Here is a 21,059-nt window from a genome sequence, read left to right on the forward strand (position 1 = left end):
GACTGGTCTGGACCATGCCATGAGTTAGTCAAGGGGTCTCTCCATAGTACAGAAGCAAATTGCTTTTGTGTTTCTGTATGCCAAAAATGGGTGGCTGCTGATTGTCCAGTGGCATCCAGATTTTAAAAATTAAGGATGAATAAGACATGAGATAGAGTATTTTTAGGTGACCCCTTGTGAGGTACCATCCCCCCTTTTTTATTTTATCAATCGTGAGTTTTAGGGAGAGATGTGCCCTTTCGACTATGACTTGACCTTAAGGGTTATAAGGTATGCCTTTTATATGATGACTATTAAGATGTTGACAGAAATGGGCAAAAGCAGAACAGGCATAGCCTGAGCCATTATCAGTTTTTAATTGCTTTGGGCATCCCAAACCTGATAAGGTAGTAAACATATGGCAAACCACATGTTTGGTGGCTTTGCCAGTCTGGGGAGAGACATAAATGAAACCACTAAAGGTATCTATAGTTACATGAACTAATTTAAGGTTGCCAAACTCAGGAATGTGGGTGACATCCATTTGCCATAATGCATTGCGGATTAGTCCTCTGGGATTAACTCCAAGGTGTGGAACTGGGAGGTGTGTGGCACACGAGGGGCAATTTTTTACTATCTGTCTGACTTGTTCTCTAGTGATCTTGTGCATAAGCCAGAGGGTGTGGGCATTGAGATCGTGTAATTGATGACACTTTTGTGCTGAAGTAACATTGTCATTGTGATCATTGGAGCTAACATTAGTTAAAGTACAAGGGAAAGCTTGTGATCGAGTGGCCAGGTCTGCTGCATAATCACCATTGGCCAGAGGTCCTGGTAACCCAGAGTGAGCATGTAGATGTCTGATAAAAAAAGGGCAAGTCCTTTTTATAATAAGCATCTGTATTTGCCTAAACAGATCTCCAGTGTTGGAGGCACTTTTGATTTGACCAGCTGTTTCTAGCAGGGGCACAGAGTGTGCGATATAAGTGCTGTCAGTACATAAATTTATGGGCTGATTGGGAAATGTGGAAAGGGATGCAGTGACAGCAAGCAACTCTGTGATCTGGGCTGATATACTGTTTGTTTGGAAGGATATAGTTTGGTTTTGAAAAAACATAGGCTGCTAAGCCAGTTGAGGAGCCATCAGTAAATACTAATAAAGCATTGGTTTGAATGACATGACCATAGGGAAGATAAATGAATACCTATTTGACAAATTTAATAATCTTGTCTGGGGGATATTGGTTGTCTATGAGCCCTGTGTAGGAGGCAAGGGCAATGGGCCAGAATTCAGTTGTTTGCATGAGCCAATCAATCTGTTCTTTGGTATAAGGCAGTATGAAAATATCTGGCTCCTTACTAAAATAACATTTTCCTTGTTCTCTTCCCAAGAGAATGAGGGTACATATAGCCTGATAATAGGGTTCAATGACCTTTTTAGGTGTTACTGGCAAATGAACCCACATTAATGGTGCTGTCTGCCAGAAGATAGCAGTTGGAGAGAGCATAGTCTTGCAAATGATAAATTTCAAAGGTCTACCATAATCTATAAAGGTAATGGTCTGGGATTGAATGGCCTGATCAACAGTATGTATTTTGCTTGCTTTCCTTCTGGAGAGAGTTTGTGAGGGGATGTAGGGTCAGGATTATCATGTAAGATATCATAGAGGGGTTTTAACCCACTCTTACTAATTTTTAAGTAGGGCATGGGCCAATTAATATCCCCAAGAAGTTTTTGAAATCATTTAAAGTCTGAAGTTTATCTAGTCTCAACTGTATCTTTTGAGAAGAAATCTGAGGTCCCCTCATTTGAAAACCCAAATATGTGTATGCATTGGTGAGTTGAACTTTATCGGGGGCTATCTCAAGTCCTTTATCCTGTTAGGCAGCCAGTAATGCATCATAGCATCTTAAAACTCTTTCCCCATTTTTTCCAGCTATCAAGATGTCATCCATATAATAAGTGAGATATATTTCTGGCCAGTGGTCTCTTATAGACTGTATTGCTGAAGCAACAAAAGACTGGCATAGGGCAGGACTATTTGCCATGCCTTGTGGTAGGACTCGCCATTGGAATCTTTGCATAGATGCTCTAAAATTAATAACTGGTAAACTAAAAGTGAAACATTTTTGATCATCTGGATGCAGAGGGTTAGTAAAAAAGCAATCCTTGAGAACTATGACAATTTAAAAACAGCCCAAAGGTATAGCAACAGGTGAAAGGAGGCCTGGCTGTAAGGCTCCCATCGAGACCATAGTCCTGTTTACCACTCTAAGATATTGTAGCAATCGCCATTTCCCTGATTTCTTTTTAATGACAAAGATGGGAGTATTCCATGGGGAATTACTAGGAACTATATGGCTTGCTTCAAGCTGTTCCTGCACCAGATGTTGCACAGCCACTAACTTTTCAGAGGTGAGAGGCCATTGATCGACCCATACAGGCTCCTCTGACAGCCATGCAATTTTCTCTGTATGGATCACAGGAGAGTCAATGGCCCCTATGGAAAATGGCCCAAACTGGCTCAGTCTGTCTTTGGTACAGTCTCTATGGGCTCTGTCATTCCTGTATTATTTTTTCCAAGGCCCATACCAGGTGAATATCCACTATTTAACATTTGACAGTGACAATGGTATTTGGGATACCCATAATTAACCCCATTTGTGCAGTAGATCTCTACCCCCAAAATGTATTGGTAATCCAGCTATGACATAGGGTTGTATTGTGCCTTGACTGCCCTTTCTGTCCTTCCAAGTCAGGAGTTTTGAACTTCCCTCTGGGTTTTGGCTTTGACCTATGCCTTTTAAATGAGTCAAAGTAATATCTAAGGGCCAGGTCGGAGACCAGTCTTCCTTTTTAACAATAGCATCTGCACCTGTATCTATAAGGCCAGAGAATTCTTTACCATCCAGCCATAATGACATAAGGGGTTTCTGAGTGGAAATTGCTTCTGCCCAATAGACATCTGAAGATCCAGATTCTTTATCAACTTGTTGTTGGGAGATTATTTTATTAGGGGTTTGAATTATAGGCAAGAGTAGTAACTGAGCGAACTTTTGTCCACAAGTGATAGTAGTAATGTAGTTAGGTGAGGATGCCATGACCTTTATTTCTCCAGAATAATCATTATCAATTATGCCTGCAAAAACCTATAGCCCATTAAGTGTTGTGCTCCTGCATCCTATTATAAGGCCAAATGTATTCTTTGGTAAGGGCCCAAAAATTCCTGTTGGGAGGGCCTGGACCCCCATCTCAGGGGTTAATCCTGTGTGGGTGGTGGAACTGAGGTCCAATCCTGCACTCCCTGTTGTGGCTCTAGAGAGGTCTGAGATGGATTGCTGTTTGCTGGAACAAAGTTGACTGTCCCAAAGATTCTTTTGGGTTTGGGGGCCTGGGATGGCCCTGATTCCCGTTTTCCTGTAGTGGGGGCAGCTCTTTTCTGTAACATCCTTTTGGATTTGCATTCATTAGCCCGGTGGTACCCTCTCTTACATCTAGGGCATCATCCTGGTGCTTTGGCTCTTGCATTGACATTGGAATCTCTATTTTTGGAGTCTTTTTTGCAGTTCTTTGCAAAATGACCAGTTTCTCCACAGGTAAAACATTTTTGTTTAATTTTTGATGTAAGAAGTGTTTAACGGTAAATCCTTGCAAGGCAGCAGCCATAGCGAGGCCTTGTTGGTAAGCACTTCCACTGTCAGAGCAAAGGCGAATATATTCTGTCAAGTCTGTTTTCTTTTTATGAGGCCTAATAGCGGCCTGACAGGCAGCATTAGCATTTTCAAAAGCTAATTGCTTTGACAAAATCTTTGCCTACATCAGCATGGCCAAATATTCTGCCAGTGGCGGTAATCAAATGATCGACAAATTCTGAGAAAGGTTCATTGGGCCCTTGCTTAATGCTTGTGAGAGTGGAGCTCACATTGCCCTTTGAAGGAAGCCTTCTCCACGCTCCAGTAGCTGCCATTTGAATTTGAGTGAAGAGCGCTGGACCCGAAGGCTTTTGGGCATCTTTATCTACATAGGCACCGTCTCCTGTTAGCGTATCAAAGCTCTGCCCATTGCCAGCTTTGTATTGCGCCTGGCGGTATCATTGCAATTCTCTGTATATTCTGATTTCCACAAAAGATGGTCCCCTCCCGATAAGGTTGCTCAGGCCAATCCTTGCCAATCTATAGGTATAAGCCACTTGTCGGCCAAAGAATCCAAGACAGCAAGAGTATATGGGGCAGTGGGCCCATACTGTGCCACACTGCTCTTAACTCTCTTAACTGTTTGAGATTGAAACTGGTGTAGGTGTGGACAGGCTGGTCTTCTGCGTTCCTTGTTTCTGTCACAGGGAAAGCATCCAGCTCTGAAACAGGGTCAAAATTAGACCCAGAGGGTAAAATTAGAAATCATGCCCCTGGGGGGGAGGGGGTCGCTGAATGGGAGAACTCCTGGAAGAAATTCCGGGGTTTCATTTTCCGTTTTAGACCTATTTTTAGCCTTTCTAATTGGGCTATTAACTTCTGATGTTCTTTTTCTAATGCAATCTGCTCTTTTAAAAGCTCAATCTTGTCTCTTGTTTTCTAGGGTCCAAAGCTGGACACGCTGAAGCAGGGGTGGTAAGTCTTACAGTATGGAGGAGGGTGCATGGCTGCGCTGAGGGCTTTGTCTGCGCAGGCCACCTGGGGCGGGGCGGTGCTGCAGTGTGCTAAGCCTTGAGGGGGTTGGACATTAACTGGTCAATTATGACTATGGTATTTTGCAGTCTCTTCTGCTAAACTAGCCCAACCCACATCATTATCCTCTATTTTAGCCTCTAAAGGTAGCTCAGGGTAAAGTTTGCTTTTTGGCTGGGCTCCCTCTAGGTCATAGAGACTGGGTTTTTGCCTTGGAGGCATATCAGTCTTGTCTGTTTCCCTTTGTCTTTGTTCTCCAAGGCACCATTTACCCCATCATTATCACTATCAAAGGACACAAGGTTCTCCTCTTTGTTCAGTCTCTCGGTCCCTTCAGTTTGCTCAGTTTTGCCTTTAAGATTTTCTCCTTGTAATATATTTTTCCCCTTTTTTCCCCACCCTTTTGAACAACATTAGCAATCACCAGATCACTTTGTCTCTGAGATAAGATTTCATCTATTAAACCTCAGTACGAAAAGGCAGTTACCGGGACCTTTTCAGGTCCAAAAACGTCATAATAATCTCTAAGTGTGGAACAAGCCGTTTTCCATCATTTGGAATCGATTGTCCCTTCAATAGGAAACCAAGGACAAACTTGCTTTATAAAATCAAAATATTGACATAATTGCTTAATTTTAACCTTTACTCCTCGTGCCTTTAAAGCCTTTCCTAAGCCTTTCAACAAAAATCTCATGCTGGCTCATTTCTTGTCCCGTAATTGCTGTTCAGAAAATGCAGCAGGCTCCCGTGTAGTCTTTTCCTCTGTTCTCGGAATTTTCTCCATCCTGTTTTTGTGCCAGCCTCTCGAACAGCGTCCCTCACTGGATCCCTCATTCTCAGGTCCCACATTGGGGTGCCACTTGTCCTGACCCGCGGGTAAGTCAACAGAGACCCTAGAGGGGGAGTGGGGATTTGGGACAAGACAGAGCTCTGATCAAGTCTCATTTATTCAAAGAAGGAGTAGCAAATATATAGGGTATTGGGGAAGGAGGGAGTTGGGTTCTGACGTCAGCAGGTAACTTAGCAACAGCGGGAAGTTCTAGCAACCGGAGGCTATAGGGTACTTCGAATCTCCTGTGGGCGGGGTCATAAGGTGGGCTAATTAGCAAAATCGCTGTACGGGCTGAACCACAGGGACATGTGACAGGCTAGGTGAGGAGAGAGGGAAACTTAACTACCAAATAGAAACTTAACATTAAGATGGCCGTTGTCTTATTAACATAAGATGATGGCCAATTGCAGGGTTTCCCACAATGTACAAATAAAATAAGAAATTTAAAAATAATTGAATATATTTTCATAAAAAAGAAAATGGAAAGGTAAACTCATTTCTGGATAGGCAGAAAAAATATATAGTACAAATTGTCATACTTATAAATTCATATGGAAATTTAACACAGTCCCAATCAAAATTCCAAAAGCCTCCTTCAAAGAACTGGAGAAAATAATCCTAAAATGCAGATGGAACCAGAAGAGACCCAAATAAGCAAAAGCAATTCTGGATAAAAAGAGAAAGGAAGAGGCATCACAAATCCAAGTCTTGAAGTTATTCTACAAAGAAACAGTGATAAAAACAGCAAGGCACTGCACAAAAACTGACATGAGGATCATGGAACAGAACCATGGATGCAGAAACCACTTCAGGTACATACAACTACTTCATCTTTGACAAAGGGGCCCTGACTGGTACAGCCAGGATTCATGCTTAATTCTCTAAAAAGGACACCAGTACAAATCATGAAATAAAACTGGTATGAATATTAGGAGAAAGATTAACAACTATCTTTTGATAATGTTTATCTGTAAATGTAGAGCATCAAAAGGTTAGGTCAAGCAGGATTTGAGTAGATTCTTTTTCAAGAAACTATCAATATATGTAATGGAGGCTAAATGTATGTGATGTGATTGAAAAATATGTTTTGATATGTTAATGTTTAAATTTTTAACATTATGGTAAGAGACACATTGATATAATCTCCCTTAAAATATGTGCCTTGCTTCAAATCTACTTATCCCACCATACTTGCCGTTTTGGGGGGTTATTGCTATCTTTTATTTTTTTCCAGATTGCACTTTCTAATCAATATGTATTTGCCTTGCATGTGATTACAGCTGTTGTAAGGAGTTGTACATGCCCCTAAAAATTACAGTTCTTTTTCACCCTTTTCTCTCTTCTCCAGCTTCTTCCAGCTGGCTCTTAACTCCCTTCCCATTTGAAAAAGATTCTTCTAATTCCTATTATCTTTTATTTCTTCTTTACTTATATTCTGGATTTCTAGTGTAAGACAAACCGTGTGATATTTATGCTTGTGTGTCTGATTTATTTCATTGTGGTACCAAGGCGCATTCATTTTCCTGTGAATGATTCTGTATATCCTTCTTTATGGCAGAGTTTTACTCCATTGTGCATAAATACCATGTTTTATTTATTGGTTCATCAGCTGATTGACACATAGGCTGTTTCCAAGATTCAGGTATTATGAATCATGCCGCTGTAAACATGGGTGTGCATACGCTGCTGGAATATAATGCCTTCAAACTCTTTTAAGAAGACACCCAGAAGGGGAATAACTTAGTTTTAGTTTCAGTTTTTTGAGCAATCTCCACACTGATTTTCATAGCAGTTGTACTAGTTGACATTCCCAACATGGAAAAGGTTTCCTTTCCCCCTGCAGCCTCTCCAGTATTTATCTGATTTCTCAGTGATGACCATTCTTTTTTGGGCAAGCTGGAATCTCAGTGTTTCTTACATTTGCATATGTCTAGTGGTCAGAGATGCTGAAGCACTTTTTGGGTATTTTTGGCCATTTGTACTTCTTCTGCAAAGTGTCTATTCATTTCAGTTGCCCCTTGTTTGATCGGGTCTTTTATTTTGGGGGTCTAATTTTTTTTTCCCTTTAGTTCTTTGTATAGTCTAGATGTCAGTCCTCTGAGGATGACTGCCAAATATTTTCTGGGTCACTTTGACTTTTCTTCCAGAATTGTATATGTCCTAATTTTGGGCTTTGTATTTTTGAACTGCTAGTGCTTATTAAATTTTCTTTGTTTGGGCTATAAATATACTTGAGATTTATTTGGGTGTGCAATTGAGTCTCTTGGAAATAATTTGATCCTTTCGGGTCTGATTGAAGTTTTGTGAGGAGGCAGCAGAGCACAAGTTAGTCTAGGGTAAAAATTTCTTCACTGTCCTTACAGTTGCAGGCGTTTTCAGCTCCAGAGGTGTGAATAAGCCTTGTTTGGCCCAATGTAGGACTTCTCGCATCCTTTGACCTTGGTCTCTCACGCATGCACAGGAGAGTGTGGCGGCTCCAGGGTCCCCGGCCCTCTCTTTGGGCGCAGCTCTGCCCCTCACGCCTTGGCCTGTGAATTTAGTTACCTAAGCCCTCGCTTCTCCCATTCCTCCTCCTCGTCAGCTTTGGGAGATCCCTGTGGTCTGCCCAGGTTTCCTCTCCCTGTTCAGCACCCTGAAATTCTCTGCAGGCCACAGCTATGACCACTGTGGGATTCATCTCATTTTTATCCTCTTTCTTGGGTCACCGTCCTTCCTTGCCTCATGTCCAGTGTCCTGGGAAGTTTTTTAAAATATAATTTGTCCAAATACTTAGTTGCTCCAGGCAAGAGGAAGAGTGTTCCCTCGTTCTCCACGCGCTGTGGGCTTCCCTAGCAGCTATCACCCTAGCTCTGGACCTGCCTCCAGGAGACTCTCGGGGCAGAGAAGGTGAAAACCAACAGGGTTTTTGAATAAACTGACAAGCGGACATAAAACTTTATATAGAAAGGCAATAGATTCGGACTAGCTAATATAATCTTGAAAAAGAAAAACCAATTCAGAATATTGAGACTATCTGATTTAAAAACTTATTGTAAATCTATGGCAATCAGGATTGGAATAAGGATACATATAGATCAGTGATACTGAGTTAGAAACAGACTCACACTTATAAAGATGGTCCGGTGTGGAGGCAATGGAGGAAGGATAATCTTTTCAGCAAATGGTGCTGGAACCGTTATGTATTCATGTATATAAAATGATCTAACATCTACACATGACATGAAAAAATTAACGGAGTGAGTCATAGACTTAAATAAGAGCTCAAGTTACAGAACTTCTGGAAGAAAATGTAGGAGAAACATCCTTAGGAATTGGATACAAATAAAATAAAAATTGACAAAATGAACTTGAATGAAAGACAGTAAATGTTGGCAAAGCTGCGGGGGGAAGAACCCTCCTACACCAGTACATCTACTATGGAAAGTGGGGTGGAGCTGCCTCTAGAAACTAAGAAAGAGACACCATTTGACCTAGCTACACCACTCCTTGGAATATTCCTGAAAGAATTAAAGATAGCAGCCGGGGATATAGCTCAGCAGCACAATCCTGCCTGGAAAGTGAGAGGTTGTGAGTTTGATTCCTGGAATCCCTCTCCCTCGCAAAAAAAAAAAAATAATTAGAGACAGCATACTAAGTGATACCCATGTTTACAGTAATTCACATTAGCTAAGCTGTGGAAATAACCTAAATATCCATTAACAGATAAATGAATAAAGAAAATCCAGCCTATATACACCAAGCTTATTATTGAGCCACTAAGAAGAATTAAGCTATGTGATTCTCAAAAAAAGAATGGACCTGGAGATTCTCCTGTTAAGCAAAATAAGCCAGTTTCAGAAAGTCAGACGTCATAAGCAATTTCTCTACATAAGCAATCTAAGGACAAGCAAACAAACGAGTAAGTGAGAGATGACAGGAAGCTAGAATTCAGCCTTTAGAGATGGGGTAGGGACCAACCAGAGGAAGAGGACAGGAGGAGGGAAGAGAAGAGAGGGTAACGGGATGGGAATGATGAACATATGGTGTGAGTATGCACCAGTGTCCCAAAATGAATCTCATCACCATGTCTATTAATGTGCACCGATAAAAATGGACTTCATTCATATTAAAAGCTTTTGGATTTTAAGAAACACAGTTAAGAATGTGAAAGGGACTCAGGCACGGTGCTGCAAGCCTATAATCCCAGCACTCAGGACTCTGAGGCAGGAGGATTGCTGCATGAGTTTAAGGCCAGCTGGAACTAAATAGTGAGATAGATCTGATCTCAAAAAACCAAAAGCAAGAAACAAAATCCTAAAAAAAAAAAAACCATAAAAGAGCAAGGTATAGACTGAGAGGAAAATTTGTGCAAAATATATATACATCAAAGAACCTACCAAGAGTATACAGAGAACTGTTTACTGAAGAACAAGGAGTCAAACAGCCCCATAAAAATAGGCCTTTGTAAAACAAGGACCAAATATTTGAGCAAATGTTTTACAAGTGAAGATATGGGAATGGTTAAGAAGCACATAAAACATCACTCTCCATCACAGGTGCCAATTCAGTGCCTGTGCAGGCTGCCGTGACATGCGTGCTGGAATGGCCCCCCTGAAAAATGCTGACAGTGCCTTGTACTGCTGAGCGCCTCCGTTGTTTCCACAGTTCTGAGGTAGATCCCTGAGACCACGACTTAGAGGAGGAGAGGGTTATTTGGGTGGGCCGGCTCCAGGGCAAGAGCAGTGTGGCAGAGGGGCTCAGAGGAGAAGAGCTGCTCGTGAAGAGAGAAGTGGGTGGAGGAGGAGGTGGCAGTGGTGTACAACCCTCCAGGTCGTTTCCCAGGGACCTCCTAACCAGGCCCCACCTCCTCAGAGCAGGGCAGCTAGAGCTCCCCACCATTCACCTTCCATGAGCCTGACCACTAGCAGGTGACGCTCTTGGGGCATATTCTTGGTATAAACCACAGCAGTCAGGCTGGTGAAAAGGCAAAATGGTAGTCATTGGAGAAAATAGTATTGCCGGAGCTCTAACTTTATCCCTTATGTCTCAGAAGTTTTCATTTCTAGATATTTCCCCAAGGTAAATAAAAACATGTGTACAAGACACGCACAGAAAAACTTACAGCAGGATACTTTATAACTGACAAAAGGGATGAATGGATAAACACATTTTTGTTTAACTGCACTATGGAATTCTGTAATAGGAAGTAACAGATTTTGAATACACTCAAAATAATGGATGAATCTCAAAAGCATACGAAGTGAAAGAAATTAGATGTATGAGTCTGTATTGAGTGAAATTCTGAGCATGCCAATAGAATAAAAGAAAATGTATCTACCCGCTAAATTGCTTATTGCAGCATTGTTTCTAATAGCACAAAATCAGATAAAAGAGGGTGCTTGTGAAGAGAATACTGGCTGAATAAATTCTCCTGCTCATTCCCATGAACCATTAGTAAAACGCATGAGTCAGGCTCCAGCAGATGACTGCATTCTACCATTCATATTAAGAACTGCAAGAGGCAGAAAGGAATATAAAAAGTCTCCTTTTTTGTGAAACGAAAACTAAAGTCTAACTTTGCATACACACATTTTATATATGTTTGTACTATTAGGAACATGAGGGAAAACTACAGAAAGACTTAGGACTGTTAAACCCTCTACCAAAGTGACTCAGGTTACGTGTGGAGCTGATGTCAGCCCCCTGTGCATTTGACAAGTGTGTCTGTGACCCACGTGTGGTGCGGAAAGTTAGGTGGTTATTTACGTGTTAACAGTGCAGCATCTCAATATTAGTACACTTTTTAAAAATTGCACTCGTTTCCAAGGTCTGGGGTCCGGGACACTTTCCAGGGCAGTTCCTCAGTGATGGCACAGACTGTCCAGCGGCTCAGGTGCTGTGGAAACTCCCTGCCCCACGGTTCCATGATGGTTACAGCAGAGGAGGCTGTGGCATAGGTTATGCCAGTAATAAAGTTTTTCTACAGAAGTTGATGCTTGTATTAAGGAACACAGCCATATATAAGTTCAAGTTGTTCAGGGACATTTGTGGCTCTTGTGCCCCTGTGGAAGAGGGGAGACATGGAAATACTGGTGAGGAACAAGGACAGACATTAGATACACTATACAATAGGTATATATCATGTGCATCTTTATAAATGTATTTGTTTATATAAACTAAACGTAAGATGGCTCTGAAGCAGTTCATTCTTTATAGATAAGTAACTCAGCCAACATAAGAAATGAATAATGGAAATGCGTATCACAGCAGATTGGGAAGCTCATAAAGGCTGGAATCCTGCGATGATGAAAGGTGGAACTACAAACTCTTAAATGCTCCTGGTGTGAGAATGAATCTGTACCCTTCTGAAATATAATCAAAATGTAAACAAAAGCTAACAAAATGTAATTTGAATTCTCTTTTCGATCAGTTATATGACTTATAAGTTACAGGAATTATAAGAATTTATTTTTTTAAAATAATCAGGCAGATGCATATAAATATACGTAAAGAAATGTTTACTGCAGCATAATGAAAGGGGAAATAGTCTAAAAATAAATCTACTAGGGAAGATTACTGAGCACATGGGAAACGTGTGTAACAGAATACTGAGATCCCCTGAAAGGGATGAGGATGATTTGTTGTATTGTAGAGTTCAAAGCATACATTGTGGTTATCTATTGTTAACCTTACAAACAATGCCAGAGTTTAGAGGTTTAAAGTTACTTACTTATTCTACTTCTGGTGTAACCAGATCAGCCCTCCAAAGGGCTCTGCTGGATGGTTTGTCTCTGAGTTGTTAGGAGCCGTGCACAGATCTTGTGTGATGCTGTGTCTAATCTGTGAAGCCCACCAGGCCTCCTCATATTCAGACAAGTGGAGAAACGACATCTCTTAAAAAGAGAGAGAGAGAGAGAGAGAGAGAGAGAGAGAGAGAGCGCACCAGGGATGCTTGTGGAAGAGCACTGAAGGCAGGCATATTGTTGTGGCCATGTTTGAAAAATTCAGCCTGCTGTAGAATCATGGCATTCAACCTATGTGAATGTCTAAAGTAAGAGATAACATAGTGACTCTATAAGACATAAATTTTGGATATACTACTTTCTACTGTAGCTTCTTCAGTGCTTGTTTAAATTTTTATTTTTTTGGGGGGAGAATGAATTATTTTTATGATCAGCAACATTTTTTTAAAATCCCAACTTTATAAAGAAATAGATTGTTTAGCCAGGCACAGCAACACACACTAGTAAACCCCAGCACTCTCGGAGGTTGAGGCAGGAGGATTACAAGTTGGAGCCAAGCCCGGGCAACTTAATGAGATCCTGCCTCAAAATAAAAAATATGAAATAGACTGGAGATGCAGCTCAGCATGAAGGCCTTGGGTTCCAGGTCTTGGGTTGTTTAAAATTTCACTCTTACAGAATTTGCACTGTCCAAGGTATATATTTAAATGGATTCCTTTTCTCCCGCTGTGGAAAATTTCAGGAGAACCTCTACATTTAAATACCCACATTTGCAGATGGAGTAGGAGTGACAGCTTCTCAGCAGTATTGAATTTGAGTAATGGATTTAAATATTAGAAGCTATTATTCAGGGTGAGTTTAATGCAGTCCCCACCCAGATGAAAGATTTAGGCAATGAAATAAAGCAGATAAAAGCCTGACAGTTGCCTGATGCAAATTATGTTGTATTAAAAACTTACACAAAAATGAAAAACAATGCAATCCAAGAACATCAAGGAGGAAGTGCTCAGGAGGTCAGTGTTCTTTTCTGCAATCAGGAAGAAAGACCTCAGCCTCTGTTGGGCATCTGCCTGGTTCCAACTGGCTATTTTCAGCAGCATCACTCCTGTAGCTGTCAGTTATTAGAACAGCAGCAAATGTGCGTACACTGCTTTCTCCTTGCTTTCACCCGTCTCCCAAACACCCAGCAGTCATAGTGCTGGAATTATGTCGATACTATTGTCCCCATGGAAACGGAGCCGTGTCATAGACGTGGCACTATGACTTCTCAGCAGGGGGATGCAGATGGAATTTTGGCATTTGACGTGTAGTATTTATTCAGAAACACAAATATGTTGGAGAGGAACATCAAGGGAGAGGGCAGAGAGGGTACAAGGCTCCTCCTATGAAATGCATTTACAAATTTATTTCCAAGGATGTATTTACCTCTGGCACAATTTGATTTTACCTATTTTCTTCTTCACTGTGTCTGGCATAGTTCTCATTTTAGTCTTGGCTCTCAAGGCTGCATTTACAGACATAAAGGTTGAAACCAGAGAGGGAAAACAGATGTACCCAAGTCACCCAGCAAGCTAGTGACCCTACTGAAGCTAGAGCCTTCCTCCAGATTCCCAATCCAGGTATTTGAATTTGTTTTGAGTCTCAGTTTGCGAATATACTGACAGCACATGGGTTTGGCTTTTGCTGAGGTTTGGATGTGGTTCCTGTGGGCCTTGTGGCTCAGGAGCTTGGCCTTCAGGTGTGGCCATATCAAGGGTATGGAGAGGGGTGAGGCCAAGGGGGTTACCTGATCAGACCTTTCCCTCCATGAGGTCACTGTGATTCCCTCTGACCAGGTGAGTTTCTAAGAGAGGATGTTGTTATTCAAAAAGCAAGGCTGACGGGGAAACCTCACTAATGTCCCGTTGTTCCGTGTGATCTCTGCAGCACCTGGTTCCACCATCCTGATGCATTCACCATGAAGCCCCCAGCAGACACTGAAATGACGGGGCTACCTGATCTCTGGTGATGAGCTGAATCAACCTCTGTTCTTCATAAAGCACCCATCCTTAGAAACTCTGTAATAACAATAACAACAAAAAAAGTACCAAGACAGTACTCTAATTAGACACTCCACAAATAAAAAGTATTTCAAATTAGAATTTTTCTCCTCCTCAGAGCAGTTTATGGTGCCAGGGACCCGCACTGTTTCTATGCTGTTTTTTCTGCTGTCCCCTGATTCACTTCGTACACCATATTTGATTTGCAGACCGAGCAGGGGAGGGCATTGCCCCATCCTGGAAGAGCACAGTTCTGAAGACAGCACAGTGTTTTTTCCCATTGGTCAGGACCAGCATGTACCTGGGTTTAGGGAGCTGGGTAACCAGAGGTGATCAGCTAAATGTGGGCAGCTGGTTATCATGGGAGGAAGGAGATCGGAGAACAAATCTGGCAGCAACCTTGGTCTTGGCTGTGCCTTGCCCCTCTCTCCTGGAAGCTTTCTTTGAACTGTCACTTAGTTTCTTCTCAGTTCCTGCAGTGGGTGAAGACCAACGGTGGTGTTTGTTTACCCCAAAATATTCAAGACCCTAATGACTAGGTTGGTTGTGGACATCAGTGAGTGGACAGATATATTGGAAGTGGCTCTGAGATCGAGCCAGGAGTTAATTGACCATTAATACACATGTTGGGATTGTAACGAAGGCTCTCCAATTCAGTGACTACAAGAATAATTACATGTATTTGTTTTCCATCTAACAGTCCACCCTGTGCAGTCTAAGGCTGGTGAAACTTCGCTCACATGGAAGCTAGGATAGTAAATATTAGTGGATGGTCAGAGGGTTTTTCTGCAGGGCAGCGCAGCCAGAAGGCTGGGCCTTTTTGTCATTTCAGTGTCTTTCATTAAAGGTGAGAGGTGGGAGAGGCAGTGGTTGATTTTCTGGTCAGCCTGGCATGGGCCATGCATACACACCTTGGAGTTGCTTGGAGCCACAAGGAAGGGGCCGCACCTCCTCAGGTGCCTGGGTTTAGGTTACACTGAGACCAGCACAGTGTGTGTAGGAAGCTTCCTTCAGAGATCCTCCGGGAAGTTCCTCATGATCCTGTTACATACCAGCATCTCCATTGTCTCCTGAAATGTAGGGTCAGTAGCTGCGGCACCAACATCTCCTCTTCTTCCTCCTCTTCCTTTTTCTTCTTCTTTTGATTGTTTATCCTGTAGGTAAAGAGCCTAAAATAATCATGTTGAATTTTCAGCTCTCAGCTCAATATAAACATTATTGCAATCCCGTGGGGGAAGTCTTTTTGCTTTTAATTCTAAATCATCTAATTAACAAATCCAAAAGTTACTGGAAAGGGAAGAAAATTTTAGAAGTCTACATTCTGACGATAGATCATAGTGCCTTCTGGAATGTCTCCAAGAACTGGTGCTGGCTCACAGCTGGCAGCCAGTAATTCCTGAATGGTTCTACTGTGTTCATTTCCTTAACAGTTATCTTGGCCTCTAGGTTCATGGGCCACCGCAGAAAAGAATCTTTTGAGTACATATTTTGTGTTATCTCAGTACATGTTCCTCATGCTTATCTAGCCTCTCCTTTGTTCTAGGGCTTTTGCATCTAGGAACTGACTTGGCCTTTGAGTAACAGAACATGATTTTTCTCATATTGACTCAAGTAAGTCTGTTTTCTAGACCGGCAGCAATGATCAGCCATACAAAGCAAGCAGCAAGAGATTCCAAAGTCCATTCATAAAGTAAGGTCTTCCTCCTTCTTGAGACAATAAACAAGGTAAAGATATTGATTCTCACCACTTGTATTGAACATTTTGTTGGAGTTCTTATCCACAATACAAAGCCAGAAAAATATACAAAATGTATTTACCTGAAAAAGAGATAAACTGTCCTTATTGGCCGATGGCATACTTATGCACACAAGCTTAAGAAATCTTAAAACCACCATTAGAATAAATGAGTTTAGCAAAGCTGCAGAATACAATATCAATACAGAATGATCAGCTATTTCTGTATACTAATATACTTAGGCATATGTGTAACAATCGTAATTGAAATTTGAAAACAGACAGTGCTTACATTTAACATCAGTGTATATGAAAACACATGGAAGAGGGTAAGGATGGGGGAGTGGCAGGGCAGGGAAAGGGTTAGAACGGGGTACACTATGCACCAGCTCACCCTGATGAATGCAGTCATTATGGGTTGCAAAGACAGACTGAGAAGAAATAAACAGAACAAAAGAAGGAAAAAACACTTGGAGGCAAAACTGGCAAAAGACACGAAGGCCTATGCTCTGAAAACTGCAAAATCTTGCTGACAAATACACCATGTTTGTGCACTGGAAGGCTCATTAGGATATCAGCTCTTCTCAAATTGATCTATAGATTCAGTGCATGAAATCTATAGGTATTTTGACAAAATCATTTTAAAATCTATCAAAATGCAAAGGAACGAAAATAACCCAAATTATTTTGAAGTAAAATGGGACGACTTCACTACTTGATTTCCAGAATCATTAGAAAGCTGCAGGAATCAAAGCAGCAGTGAAGGCGGAGGGAACAGAGCCCAGGACCAGACCTCGTGCCTGTGGTCCTTTGTCTTCTATGGTGTGAGAAGAAGGAGAATGTGCCTGGGGAGGAGCGCGAGCCTTATACCATGTACAAATATACAGTAAAGGGTTATAAGACAAAACAGATTTAAACTTTCATGTAAAGCCTACAGTGATAGAACATCCAACAGAAAACACTGAAGAAAAGCTTAGTTATCTTGGAGTTGGGAAGATGTCTTAAATTGACTTGAAAATTGCCAGTTGAATTCCATCACAATTAAAAACCATTCATTTACTCTTCAAATTATACATTAAGGAAACAGAAAGGTGAGGGCAAGAGTGAGAGAAGAATTTTTTGTAACAACAACAAAAGATTTTGTATCCGGAAAACATGAAGCACTCTTAGAAGTCAGCAATAAGATAAACTGAATTTTAAAAATGGGCAACTGGCTCTTTTACTTTTGAGGAGATGAAGTAGATGTCTATTTTCTATGTCATGTAAGAATAATTAAAGTGGCTGTCTGTTTTATATAAAATACACACCAGAAGGCAGAAACATGAACAGAAAGAAGAGGAGCAGGCAGGGCTCCAAGGCAGTGACTGTGGTGAGGACGCATTCTCTGGGTTTCCTTTCCTGTGTACTCCGGACTCACAGCGGAGACTGGGGCCTTGCAAACAAAACCAGGAGCAGATTCTGTAAAAACAAAACCAAACCAAAACCCAACTCCACTGAGCAATTATGAACACACTATAATAAGTACAAACAAAAACAGATAGATGGGCAAATGCAAGTTTGGAAAAACACAATGACCAAAAAAACTCCATGAATGGGATCAACAGAGGAATGGAGGGTACAGAGGAGGGAATGACAACAGAACAGAAATTGTTCAAACAACAGAGAGAAAAAAAGGTTAAGGAGTGAACAGAAGCCCAGCAACATATGAGACTGTTACAAAGATGAAACACTGGTACCATGAAAGTCAAGGGGAGGTGGGGTGTGCCTGGAAAGGTCCCTAAAGACATAATGGCCAGAAAGTTCTTGAATTTGGCAAGAGATATAAACCTTCAGATTCAAGAAACCAGGCAGATCCAAATAGGTGAACCCCCAAATGCATGCAAACATGCACCATAAACTTCTGAAAACCAAAGGAAAAGAACCTGAAAATCAGAGGGAAAATGACATTATACCTATGAATAAAAATTAGAATGATAGTAGATTTCTACAAGAAATACTGCATATGAGGGGAAAGGGGTGCGATAGTTTTCAGTGCAGAAAGAAAAAGAACTGTTACCCTAGAAGTCCCCCTCCATATAATTTAATAAAATAATATATAATAAGATATTGCTATATATATATATATATCTGGGGTGAAGGGTAAGTTATGATATCTTCAGATGAAATTGCTAAGTCTAAGGGAATTTGTTGGCTATATACCTACCCTACCTATCCTAAAAGAATGGCTAAAGGAAATTATTGAAATCAAAAGTCCAAGGAATGAAGCAACAACAGGAAGGAGCCAGTGCGTGGCAAGCAAAACCATGCTAAATGGTAGCCTTTCCTCGAGTCTTCAAAATGACGTTTAGCTTCAGGAGCAACAATTACAACACCATCTGATATGGTTCTAAGTATGAATTTTAAATGTGGAAGCATTTACAATAAGTATGTTATAAATGGGGAAGGGTAAAGGAAAGGGAAGGAGACAACAGCTCTGTGTATTGCTCAAACTGGTAGAGGGGTAACACCAGAAGGCTCGTGTGTGTGTGTGTGTGTGTGTGTGTGTGTGTGTGTGTGTGAGTGTGTGTGTGTGTGTGTGTCGTTGTGTGTGTGTGATGTAATGCCTCGAGCAAACATTAGGGATGGTACAATAAGAGATGCACTTAACATCTTCAGAGATAAATCAAAATGCTGTTCTAAAAACCCACAGGTAACTCACAGAAAGCCAAGAATAAAAATTAGAGAGAAAGCACAGAAAATAAAGACAAATATTTAAGTCACAAACCATCCATCACCCCAGCAAATGCAAATTATCTAAATATTCCAATTAACAGACAATTTGAAGAGAGATAAACATGGCCTAATTATATAATATCTATTAGAAACTCATTTTAAACATAACAAAAGCAAGTTGAAAGTGACAGTTTGGAGAAGGATATACTGTGCAAACATTAGCAAAAAAAAAAAAAGCTGAAGCTGGGATGGCTGTATTAATATTAAGTAAAGTGAAACTGGACAGAGAGGGACATTGTATAGTGGCAAAGGGACAATTTGTCAATAAAATGTAACAGTAATGATGCATGGATCAAATAATACAGTTGCAAAAATGTGCAGCAAAAACTAATAAAAACGAAGGAGAATTACACAAATCCACAATTATAGTCAAAGGCTTTGATACCCTGCTGTCAAAAATGGATAGAACAACTGGACAGAAAAAGCAACAAGCATATAAACCAGACAGCACTGTCAACCAACAAAATCTCGTAAATATTAATCAGACTTTCCCACAACAGCAGAATACACATCCCTTTCAAGTGACTATGGAACAGATGACAGATAGATCGTGTCCTAAGACATAAGAAAAATCCCAACAAGTTTAAAAAGAATTGAAATCACATGCAGTGTATTTTCTAACCATAACAGAATTAAACTAGAAATCAGTACTATAAAGATAACAGAAAAACTTCCAGGCATTTGGAAACTAAATAATATATTTCTAAAATGCAACAAAGAGAAAGTCCTTAGGCAGATAAAAATACATTGAACTGAATGAAAATAAAAATTTAAAGTATCAACATTTAAAGTATCACAGCTAAAAAAAAGTGCTGTGAGGGAACTTTACAACTCTAAATGTCATTATAAAGAAAAATCCTAAAAGCAATAATCTGAACTACCACTTCAAGAGCCAAGGGGGGAAAAACCAGAGACAAATAAATCAGTCAGAAGGAAGGGAGAAAATTGCCAATGGAAACTCTTCCAGTCGAAATGCAGAAAGAAAAAAACAGTAAAAAAGATGGAGCAGAAAACCCAAGATCTCAAGATGCATAAGACAGATGTAATCTGAATGCTAGAGCAGCAGAAAGCAGTAGAGGATTTAAGCAATAAAAATAGTCTTCCAAAATTAATGACAGATGTTAAGCCTTCTAAGTGGAATTATAACAAAAAATTACAACAAATAAGTTATACCTAGGCAAATTAGTTATTTCAGGTAGGAAATGTAGTAAATAAGCCTATATCTAAGCATACCTTATTCAAACTGCTGAAAAACCAATTAAAGAAAAAATCCTAGAACTCAGTGGGGGAAAATCTTACTTTTAAAGTATCAGCAGTTAGAATCACACAGAGCATCTCCTCAGAAGTCATATAGCTAAGTAGAAAGTGGAGTTAGAAAGTGGTGAAAGAAAAAAATCCACAATGTCATGGTTGATACATTGTGTCAACTTGAGAAGTTTAAAGTTTAACTGAGAGATTCAGCAGGGAGCCCAGGTTCTCACTTTGTAAATATCCTCATCCTGTGCAAGAGGAGGAAGCAGATTTTGTGAGCGCTACACCTGCCCTGAAGGGCGTGCGTGCGTGCGTGCGTGCGTGTGTGTGTGTGTGTGTGTGTGTGTGGCCTGTGTAAAATACAAAGAGAAGAGGCTTTTTTTCTCCTTTTTGCTCTGGCTGCTGCCTTGAAGTGTTGCCTTCTGACATGCCACTCCTCCTTGGAGCCAGCTGATTATGGACTGAAACCTCCAAAAACTGTAAGCAAAATAAACTTTCTTCCCTAATTTTGGGTGTCAGGTATTTTGTCTCAGCAAGGAGAGAAAAGTCACCGGCACACCAACATGAAAGTCTATCAATAAAAATTATCTTTCAAAAATGAAGGAGAAATAGACTTCCTTAGACAAATTAAGGAAATGTAAAGTCAGTGGACTTGCTTTGCCCCCCAAAAAAGTTAAATAAATAAACAATGAAGTACTCCCTTTATTTATGGTACTAGGAATTGAACTCATGACCTTGTGCTTGCCAGGTAGGCACTTACGCCACTGAGCTATATTCCTGGCTAAAGGGAGTACTTTCACAAAGAAGAAAAAAGATGTGAAAAAGTTTAGATCTAGATAAGGAGTAAGGACACTAGAAAAGAGAATAATGAATACAAAATATAAAAATCAATTTTTCTTAATTATAATTGATCTGAGTACAGTTTGTTCAAAATGATAATAGCAGAAATGCAGTTAGTGATTACAGCTCACACACAGGTGAAGACAAAGACAGCAAGGTTATAAGAGATGGGAGAGAAAACAGAATACTCAGAAGACATCCCACCTGCAAAACAGCAGTTATTG

At 40.6% G+C, this 21,059-nt stretch overlaps 2 long non-coding RNA genes across 5 annotated transcripts in view; one reads left to right on the forward strand and one right to left on the reverse strand.

Moving 5' to 3' along the window:
• The first annotated feature begins 5,309 nt into the window (after positions 1-5,309).
• Positions 5,310-14,599, forward strand: LOC134476144 (uncharacterized). The gene is made up of 3 exons (XR_010047678.1): positions 5,310-5,520; positions 6,066-6,288; positions 14,125-14,599. It is a non-coding gene; the product is annotated as an uncharacterized LOC134476144 (long non-coding RNA).
• Positions 9,876-21,059, reverse strand: part of LOC134476143 (uncharacterized) — a 28,640-nt gene continuing 17,456 nt past the window's right edge. For 3 of the 4 annotated variants that reach the window (XR_010047676.1, XR_010047677.1, XR_010047674.1), the window contains exons 2-4: positions 15,290-15,391; positions 12,186-14,255; positions 9,877-11,517 (exon numbers count right to left, since the gene is read on the reverse strand). This is a non-coding gene — a long non-coding RNA (uncharacterized LOC134476143). Of the gene's footprint in view, positions 11,518-12,185; positions 14,256-15,289; positions 15,392-17,279; positions 17,431-21,059 lie in introns of all 4 variants that reach the window. The other variant, XR_010047675.1, reaches the window with a different exon arrangement.

This window comes from Cavia porcellus, unplaced genomic scaffold, assembly GCF_034190915.1.
Source record: "Cavia porcellus strain 051 isolate PalLab524CR breed Dunkin Hartley unplaced genomic scaffold, mCavPor4.1 scaffold_5, whole genome shotgun sequence".
NCBI lineage: Eukaryota > Metazoa > Chordata > Mammalia > Rodentia > Caviidae > Cavia > Cavia porcellus.